At 48.4% G+C, this 10,339-nt stretch overlaps 1 long non-coding RNA gene across 1 annotated transcript; it reads right to left on the reverse strand.

Moving 5' to 3' along the window:
- Positions 1–4,458: 4,458 nt before the first annotated feature.
- LOC100832614 lies at positions 4,459–7,294 on the reverse strand. The gene is made up of 3 exons (XR_001404634.2): positions 6,892–7,294; positions 6,706–6,799; positions 4,459–6,581 (listed from the first exon to the last, which is right to left on the reverse strand). It is a non-coding gene; the product is annotated as an uncharacterized LOC100832614 (long non-coding RNA).
- Between the last annotated feature and the right edge of the window lie 3,045 nt (positions 7,295–10,339).

A 10,339-nucleotide genomic window follows, 5' to 3' on the forward strand; every position in this document is an offset into this window, starting at 1 on the left:
ATTCTGCCACCGTCAAAAGGGTAACGGATGGCATCCGAGTGAGGTAATGCTGCCTCTGACTTGGCCACCAGACGGTACAGAATCTGCGCCGCCAACGCTCACACAATGAAAAATAAATCAAGTAACTGAGATCAGCATAAACATTTTCTTTCATAAATATGAGGCGTTTTTCTATGCTTTTGAATCAACGTCATCCTCCTGTCATTATTAGCATCTCACTACATATAAAACATACGCACAGACGGAAATAATTGTATCTAATGTGCAGGTTTAGATGAAATTTACAAATTGTCAAGCAAACGACAATTTGCAAAACGGTATCCCACGTAGCCGTGGTCAAAACCTCCAGGCCAAGTTTCGTCATGGACGTCAGCAACATGACAAAATGACGATAGCGAGCAACATATATAATCCACAAGCGGCCAAGCGGGTAGGCAAGAACTATACTAAAAAGAAAAGGTATTTTCATGATGAAGTACTGAGCGTGAAAGAAGAGTCGGTTTGCGACAGCAACTGATGATGCAGATTGTTAACACGTCAATCGAGGGTGACCGACCCATAAATACGTTGAATTTTGCATTCTGTTTGTTCAACAGCGTTAATCCACATATTCTATTGTTTGACCTGAATTAATTCAAGAGCGTACTCGGAAATCAAAACCCGTGCATTTCCTCAGGTACGTTAATGCTGGCGGGCAGGTTTGTGCGACTCTTCCTAATTTAGCAGCCTGAGTACGTGCTAGTCGAACAAACGGCAGGAACGGTTCATCAAGATCACGATCGGTTTCAGACCAAAAAAAAACCGCGTGGATGACCAAAATCGCAGCGTGGCAGAAATTTGGAGACCGAAGACTTGAACGCAGGTGTTGCACGAATTCTCCATTCTACAGCTTTGAACTTTGAACTGAAACACATAACTAACTAGCATGCACCTATATAAACGAGGTCAGATCCCATGCCAAGCAAGCTTCCTCCAAGTTAACTGCAGCCGAAGCGCAAAACGGCAAGCTAGAAGCTGAAAACAAGGCCCCGGGCAGTCAGTCCTCTGTCTCCAAGTTAAAAGCGTGGGAGAACTTACCATGTCGGCGACGATGGGGAAGGTGTTGTTGCTGCTGCTTCTGTTCGTCGTGCAACTGTCGAGCGTGCTCGTGGCCGCGGCGAGGCCGTTGCCGTTGCAGCGAGGTCACGGCGGTTGGATGGAGAACGGGATCGAGATGATGACGCAGATGCTGGGCGGCATGAAGCAGCAGTCAGGGTCCAACCCGGTCGGACACTGCTGTTAAGCATGCTCCTGAATGTGCATGCGTAGATAATTGTTTCTCTCCCGTGTTTTAGTGGAGTAGAATTTTTATTTCTAGCTAATTCAGTTTTAAGGATCCAAGTGTAAATATGATCTTGAGCTATATACTTCGTACTGTTTTTTAGATGAGCTATACGAGTACCATATTTGACTCGACTTTTGATTTGCTTAAAATCAGTCACGTTATTTTTTTTGGACAGCAGAGAGATCGTCTGCTCGGGGCTGCATCATGCACTTGTCCATGCACATTTAGCCACATATATTTGTTTTTGCCCAAATCAGGTCGGGAGACCGTTCCATTGACACGAGCCAGTGCTGCTTCTCTAGGCATTGGCCAAACAGGCAAACAGCCGCTGCCCCAGAGAATCGTGGAACGGGTTGACCAAAACCAGCGTCCTCATTAAATTTTGAAAAGAAAGAAAATACTGTCTCCGTTCCAAAATACTCCTATAAGTTATATTTTATTTCTTTTGAACGAGTCTTTCAACAACAATGAGTCTAGTAATATATAACTTTGAGAAATAAATTTGACATTATTTTATTCATATTCAAAGTTACTTATTTATGGTTATGGTTTTGTATCACATCAATAACATGTTGATTGAGTAATTCTTGACCAATGATTGGTCAAAGTTAATGAAATACGCCTTATGTTTTGGAATGGAGGATGTATATATATTCTTCGCCAATCATGTCTCCGGGGAGAGGAGGCGGTTGTGGGCACTGATAGCAACAAGGGAGGAGGAGGCAGGTGATACACAGGGATTTATTAGGCTTTTGACGTAGCATATTGTTGGTATTGAGACACTTCTTGTATAAAATTCAAAGAATTATGAGTATTTTTATGCATTACAAACAAATTCTCTTGCAATTTGAAAATTTGAGTGGGGCCTAGGCCCACACTCAGCTATACGTGCATCGTCCCCTAAAGATGCGGGACGCAACAAGGATTGTGTAGTTAAGAAAGTTACAGTACAGACAATGACAATAGAACCTGGCGGTTTTAGTGTAGAAGGTTGTCCAAACAGAATTTTCAATCCAAGTATCGATATATGAGAAACATATTAGTTTCATGGCCACCAAATTTATCTTGAACTTGATAAGCCTAAATGGATTTGAAACTCATTTGGATTGTTTTCACCAACACTTATCCGATTGGCTGCCCAATAGATCCTTAACAAAACTGAAAATCTAAAACCCCTTTCAAAAAAACCTCTCTCCCCCGCGTCGCCCTCCTCTGCCGACACGGGGGAAACCCTAGCCGCCGGAGGACGTGCTGGCAAAGTCGGGCAAGTCCTAGGATGGTGGCGGCGGGGCAAATTTCCCTCATCTTCGGCCGGCACGAGGCGACGTCTGTTGTGCAGGCGGCGGGGGGGGAGGGGCGGCACCACGGCACGAGGGGGCCGCGGAGGCCGTCGGGGCATGGCAGCGCCGGATCCATGCCTCGCATGGCCGGATCCGGTTGTTGGTGACGCCAGATCTGGGGTTGCCAGCGCCGGACATGGTGGGATCCGCGGAGTTGGTGTGTGGCGGCGTCCTCGGTGCCGCAGGCCCGTTCTGGGCCTGGCAGGTCACGGCCATGCCAGCTCCAGGGTTGGTGTTGCCAGATCCGTTGTGTGGGGCGGTTGCGGCGCCCTAGCCGGTGCCCGTGGTGGTTTTGGCGCATGGCTTTCGGCGAGCTTCGCCGGCGCTCGCAATGGTACGGTGGCTCCTGGTTAGGACCTCTGTCCACTCATGTCCGCGGTGGGTGTGGCGGCTGCGGGTGAAACCTCTACATCGACGTTGTCGGTGCCGGCGATGAAGGCATCCTTCGACGTCGTTTTCAGCTCCGCCACATCCCACCCTTTGCAAATGAGGTGTCTCCGAGCGAAAGTTCTGACTCGTTGTCTGGGTCTGGTAACGGCAACGTTCTCAAACGTCGTGTCTCCTTGGAGACGTTGCCTTTGGAGTCCTCTTTTGGCGGCAGAGTTTGCTCACGGCGGTGGGCCCTCACTTCGGTGGGCCTGGCATGAGTCCTGGCCAGGGAGGGCGACTTCGTGCTACGCGGGCTTGCCGATGCGCGAACCGTGCCTGTCGGAGCTGCCTTTTCTGGTCTAGACGTCGAAGAAGTCCAGTTCTGCCTACCTTCTTCTGGCGCAAGAAGCTTCTACCTGTTCGGCGTCGTTGGAGCGAAAGTGGTTTCGTCTTAGCGGTAGCGGCTCGTTTATTCGGCTTCGTCCTGTGTGTGCTCTTTGTCAAGATTTTCCCCACGGCTTTCCTTTAATAAGCCGTGCATTGTATCGGTTTTCACACCCGGTTTCCCTTATAAATGGGCTCTTTCTTCTAATCGACGGTTTGCGTCCTCAAAACACAAACCCCTTTAAAAATCAAGATTAGGCTTTGGCTCTATGATGTCGTTGCCTCTAAGGACTACATGAAAAAGTGGAATAGAGATGGTGATTATTCCCATATATTTTGTGAAGAAGAGGAGTCAATTTTACACCTATTTTTGGATGTCTTGCTACGGATTATATCTGGAGTACGTGTATCCATTAGAGCAGTGTTTAGGCCTACTTAATTGCTTTTTCACTGTTTTCATTGGTTTCTAGTTCATTTTTCTGTTTCAGTTAATGTCCGGATTGTGGGGTTGGCGGTCATTTGTAAGTCATTATGGAAGAGCCGTAACAGAACATGTATTGAAAATGAACTGATCAAATCTCCGGTCGATTTGATATGTTACGCACTAGATTGTTACGCGCACGCGCGCTTCGCTGCGCCGCCGTTGATAGCCAAGGAACAAACCTCTCTAGCGTGACCTCTCTTCGGCGAAGACAGAAGATATCTTCTGATAGGAATGAGAAAAGTAAAAGCATGTAGATTTGCGAAAGAGTTTGTTTTCATTCCTAATAAAATTGTCAGGAGGACTTGTACGAACTTCCCCTTAGTGTCTTTAATAGAAAGACTTTACTTGGTAAGATCAGAGCACAGTTGCTATTAGTTGGTTACACGAAAAGAAATATCACAACACTGAGTAATCTAAAGTAAACACGTGGCAAATATTTCCGCATATCAGATATATTCTGTAAATAAGATGAATGAATCGTTCCTCAAAAAGAAAGAAAGATGAATGAATCGGAGAGGCCGCTAGCATTTTATCCATAACAAAGAAAACTGCAATACTAAAAGGAAAACTCACTTAATCCTCAAGCAGATTCTTTTTACAGTTCGCTTATGTAAGGAGACATTACAGAAATCCTGCTGGGTTAATATATTTCCTTCATAAAGTAAGATACGTAATCACTGAGCTGGATGCATTTTGAAGTAAGTTGACAATACAAAAGGTCAATCTGGATCAGTACAACTCCTTCAATCAAGTACGAAATGACTGGTGCATTCTGAAGTTAGATGACAATACAGAAGGTCAATCTGGATCACTCCCTCAATCAATACGATACAAAATTACTGAATATCATAGACAGAGATTGGTATGAAAATAAACACATTGCAATGTCCGGATGCTGAACAAAAATCAATTACCAAGCTAGCTAGCAGACGTTGCTCTCATGCCTGTTGTTCTACTAGAACATACCAAAGGATAAATAAACCATGCCTTCTAGCATGAGAGTTATCATCCCACATACGTGTCGGCAACATCTGTTGCAAGAATACTTTTGGCAACAGACAGGAACAAAAAACAAACAACAAAAATCCATAGGTAGTAAATCGTGTGAAAGGCGTCAATGTCAATTAAGATGTAGAACTAAAATTAGGAAGAAAAAATAATTCTGAAGCTCACACCGGCCGCCAAGAAACGGGAGAGCTCAGCATACTTGATCATTTGATGCTTTATAACAGAGGGAATAAGACCATGATACTATCCATAGTCCATTGAATCTATAAACCGAAGTTTTTAAGAAGAACTCTCCTCAACAAACAACAGTACTAACGGTTTTCTTGAAAACGGGAGAAATGAAACTTTGCTACCATGAGAAATAGTTACATTTCCTTATCTAGCCTACATTCTCAAGGCCCTAAAACTACTCTCTAAAGTGCATAGGAAGGCGATAGATCTTCTTCCGGCTTTTCCTTGTAGGTCTATATTTCTGTTCTTTCTCTGAAATTCTGTCTCAAATATATACAGAAAATGCCAAAATAATATTTTTCTTCCGTCTTTTCTTTATAAGCCCATATTTCTGTTCTTTCTCTGAAACTGTCTAAATATATACAGCAATGACAAAATAATATTTTCTTATCCGCATTAGGAAAAATGAAGTAAAATAAATTCACAATTCCGCATCTTTCAGCTTGTAACTACAATCATAAAGGAAAAGAAGGAAGGATGCAAGCAAAACAAATCACAATACATAAGATACAGGTAAGAACTTCTGATGCCTACTCTGAAGTAGAGGAACATAAAAACGTCTAGATCTGCTCTGTTTTCTACAATCTACAAGTTTCTCCCTTTCTGTTACTTACAAAACAAAGCCATTATACTTAGCTGAGACTGCTCTAAACAAAGTGGATTACAGATGAATAACAATTTGGTCAGGGAGGATAGACCAACCTGCATCCGGAAGTACACTGATCAAGTATATTTTTCAACTCAATGTAGTCACTGATCAATGTCATGCGAACAAGAGCAATGCGCAGGCAACCTATATGAAGGAGTGACCTCCGCAGTCATGAAATCATGTTTTCTATGCTAATGCTAACCAAGCATCAGTGAACAATGCACTGAAGTTCTATGGTGCCGTATTTTGAATAACTATATTTTATTTACCCTTTATTTACTTACTATAAGAGAGAGATTTGTAGATTAATTTTTTAATGACCACAAGATAATCAGCCTTTGTTTGTTCTACAGTCTAGGTGATCAGTCAAGCTTGATTAAGTAACAGATAGTACAAAAAAATGCAGTTTCAACCAGTTTAATTTGGTCTTCAGCAAGGGACTCACCGGCAGGTAGAATAAGTAGTATACCTGTGGATAGCGCAACCAAGGGCCCGCTGCCGGTGGATGTGGCCGGAGATGGGGAGTGAGGGACGCCTAGAGAGGAAAACGTGGAGAAATCCCCTCCCAGCCGGAGTGAGCAACCCGACCAGACGAAATCCCCTACCAGCCGGACCACCGCGGAACAAACGTAGCCGCCGGCCCCGCACTTCGGCGGAGGAAGCAACCCTGACCAGCCTCCGTGCCTCCGCATCCACCGAGAGCGAAGAGGGTTAAGGAAATGGAAGGGCAAGATGAGCTTGGCGGAGCAGAAAGAAAAGGCAGATCAGGTTGGCCTTGTTCCAGAATGCGACCTGCGGCAACAAAATTAGCCACCATTACATGCACGCAGTGCCTGCAGTGCCTCTTGCTTTCTTCATAAGAAAGACTATGAAAGAAGAATAAGGTAGAAAGAAGAACAAACAAACGAACGAATACCTCAACCAGATCGTCGAGCCCAACACGCCCTCCAGCAGTAGTCATTATACCTCCGCCAAATCCTAGCACGGGAGAAGAACATCGGCTGGAACCGCTGCCAAATCCGCACACGGGAAAGCCGAATCAGCAATAAACCAATGGCCAGAGCCACCCTACCGAAACGCGGCCGCCAACAGGATCACCCACCAGATCCCCAAATCCAGCAGCCTCGGGAAGCGGCAGCCGTCGAAGGCAAAAGGGGCGGCGGGGGCCCGCAGCAGCGAAGAGGCGGTGGCGGCCGGCGACCTGGGCGGCCCGCCTCCCTGGGGCGGAGACGGCCGACGAAGGCGAGAGGAGCGCCGGCGACTAACGAAGGCGAAGAGGCAGGTGCGCCCGCCGCCCTCGGACAGAAACGAAGGAGGGCCGAGGTCCGGCTCCCGGCGAAGACGAACGGACGGCGGCGGCCGGCAGAAGCAAACAGGCGGCGAAAGCGAACGGAGGCAAAACCGGTGACGCAAAGCACGAGCAGTAAAAACACGGGGGGAATAAAAGAAGCCCTAAAGAGGACAGCGCACGACACACGCGTCGTCTTGCATGTTACGCCGACCAACCGACCACGAATATGCGCGAAAAATAAAACATTTTGAGGCACAGTAACCAGCGGTGGCACTACAGGTAAATACCCCGCATGCTACAGTTTCCTGAAAGCGACAGCCGACTCGCTGAGAGCTCGAAGAAAACACCGGCTTTAGGATTGTAGGTTCATGTGCATTCGTTTTATACTGCACATATTTACAGAAGTCTCCAGACAAGGAGAAGTTGCCTTTGGAATCTCGTGTGTGGGATATCAAAAGAGGGGGCGATGAACAATGCATTGGAGTTTGAGGTAAGTTGGCTTCGGTTGATAACGTTGTCATTTTGTTGACCGGAGGAATTGTAATAAGTTTGTCTGGTAGCTATTTGTAACTTGCTGTAATCCTTTAGTTTACTCAAAGTTATGTTTACTTTTTTGTTTGTGTGTGAACTTTGTGCTCGTTTGTTTTTATAACAGATTGTGTGGGCTGCATTGTTGCACACAACAACAACGGGCGTATGAGAAATAACATACACACTTCCATTTCAAATATATGTACATTTGAAGGTATTTTAAGTCAAACTTTGTTTACTTCGACCAAATTAAACTTTGTAACTTGTCTGGTAGCTATATGTGACCCGACCCTCATCATTGACGGTCACTTGCGTGCCCGTCACTGATGACCTTTTATCAGTGACGGACGTGCCACGTCCGTCACTGATGACTTCTCATCAGTCACGGGCGAGCAATGTCCGTCACTCATGATCCATCATCAGTAATGGGCACGGGATGCCCGTCAGTAATGGTCCAATCTAAAAATTTGCAAAATTGATGAAAACAAACATTAGTGGCGGGCACAAATGTTGTGCCCGCCATTGATGGCCCCTAGAGACCTTTGAGGCCAGCCGGGCCGCTAGGGTTCCAGGTATTGGTATAAAAAACCCCTCCCCACCACTTCTCTCTATTCTCCCTCGGCCCTGCCGCCACCCCTCTTCTCTCCGAACTCCCTCTGCTTCTTCTTCTCTCCCCTGAATTCCTTTGCTCCCTTCTTCTTCTCTCCAACAAAGGCCCCTCCTCCTGCTCCCTTCTTCTTCTCTCCCATGAAGGCCCCCAATCCAACTCCATCTCCCCCTGCGCCCGAGTCCTTCACGAGCTCGTCCTCCGTCGGCCTCGCTCGACCTCGCCGCCGCCACCATGGAAGCCCTCCGGATCCGGCCGCCCCGACCCCGCCGCCTCTGGATCCTGCCCCTCCGCCGCCGGATCCGTCCCGCCCGGCCTCGACGCCTCCGGATCCGGCCTCCCCGGCCCCTCCACCGCCGGTAAGGTTCTCTCTCTCTCTCTCACTCACTCTCTTTCTCTCTCTCTCTCGTGCAGGGCAGCAGATCGTCGTCGCCGTCGAGACAAGGCCGGCGCTGTATACGATTCGTGGATATGATTTGTTGTGATCCTCGCCGCCGTCGAGACAAGGCCGGCGCTGTATACGATTCGTGGATATGATTTGTTGTGATCCTCGCCGCCGTCGAGACAAGGCCGCCACTCTCTTTCTCTCTCCGTGTGATCTTTTTGTGAATTGTTGTATACGATTCATGGATTAATTCACCAATTTGTTCGATTAAATTGTTGATTTTTGATTTGCTAATTCATCGTGTGCGGGCTGTGGCCCGCTTTTTTTTAAATGTCAAAAACGACATCAGTGTCGGGCTTGACACTGTGACCGTTACTGATGGCATATAGCATCACTAACAGGCTGCCCGCCCGTCACTGATGTACCCCACATCACTGGCAGTCAGTTAGTGATGGGCGGTTCGCCCGCTACTGATAGCGTTTTTTGACCGTTAGTGATGACCCTTTTTGTAGTAGTGCAAGAATTAAGAAACGGAGGGAGTACTACTGCATACCTTGATGTTTTCATCTGCAAACTTGATCAAACCGACAAAGTTTAACTGTGATAAGGATCAACATGATCCGAAAGGGTTTTAGGCCCAATCTTTCACGGCGATCGACGAACAAGCAGATCAGCAACCGAGCAAAATCAATCTGACGTAATCCAGATCAAATCCCTTCAATTTCTCACGTTGGAACCCTAGTTTTGAAAACCAGACCGGACCGGTGGTTTGACCTGAAAAAACCGGAACCGAGAGCCTCCGCGGTCTGTTTAGCGCACTGGACCGGACGGTCAAGCGGCCCGGAAAAAACCCGGTGGAACGGCCGGTTTCATGAAAACCGGTGAACCGGGCGTTTGGCTCGAACCGCTTGGTTCACTTCCCGTTCCCATCTGTCCCCCGTCTCCCTCGGCCCTTCCCTCGTCCCGCCGCCATCGAGCCGCCAGGAGCCCCATGCCGGCCAGCCTCCAGATCCCGCGCCCCCGCCGCTCCGCCTCTCCTCTCCGCCACCGGCGCCGCCCCGCCACACCTCTCCGCCCCAGCGCCGCCCCGCGCCGCTCTGCCACCGGCGCCGCCCCGCCTCTCCTCTCCGCCACCCGCGCCGCCCCGCCTCTCTGCCACCATCGCCGCCCACCTCTCCGCCACCAGCAAGGCAGGGACGCCCGATGTCGTGCCTGCCTCCCGCTCACGCCCGGCGGTCCGGCCGCGTCGCCCCCGCTGCTCCCCCGCAGGAGCACGGGTCACGGCCGCCGTTGCTCCCCGGCAGGAGCACGGGCCTCCGCCATCGCTTCCCAGCACGAGCCACCGCTGCATCTCCTCGCCGCCACAAGTTCTTTGCCGATTCCGGCCGCCGCATCTCCCATGCCTGGCCGCGAGATCCATCGGGAGGAGCAGGAGACTGTGCGTTGGGGATTTGTTGGAGGTCGCTGTGCGTTTGGTGTTGTTGGAGATTTGAGGAGGAGGAGAAACCGACTGTGGGGATTTTAGTTTATCTTTTTTTCAGTATTTAGTTAAAAATATATTATTTATATCTTAAAAAATCAGAGCGATTCGACGGGTGAACCGGGTTCGACCAAACCCGAACCGGCGGTTTGACCAGAAAAACCGGAACCGAGAGCCTCGCCTGTTCGGTCGCCGATCCGGTTTTCAAAACTAGGGTTGGAACCGAGAGCCTCGCCTGTTCGGTCGCCGATCCGGT

This window comes from Brachypodium distachyon, chromosome 5 (assembly GCF_000005505.3).
Source record: "Brachypodium distachyon strain Bd21 chromosome 5, Brachypodium_distachyon_v3.0, whole genome shotgun sequence".
In the NCBI taxonomy this organism is placed as follows: Eukaryota; Viridiplantae; Streptophyta; class Magnoliopsida; order Poales; family Poaceae; genus Brachypodium; species Brachypodium distachyon.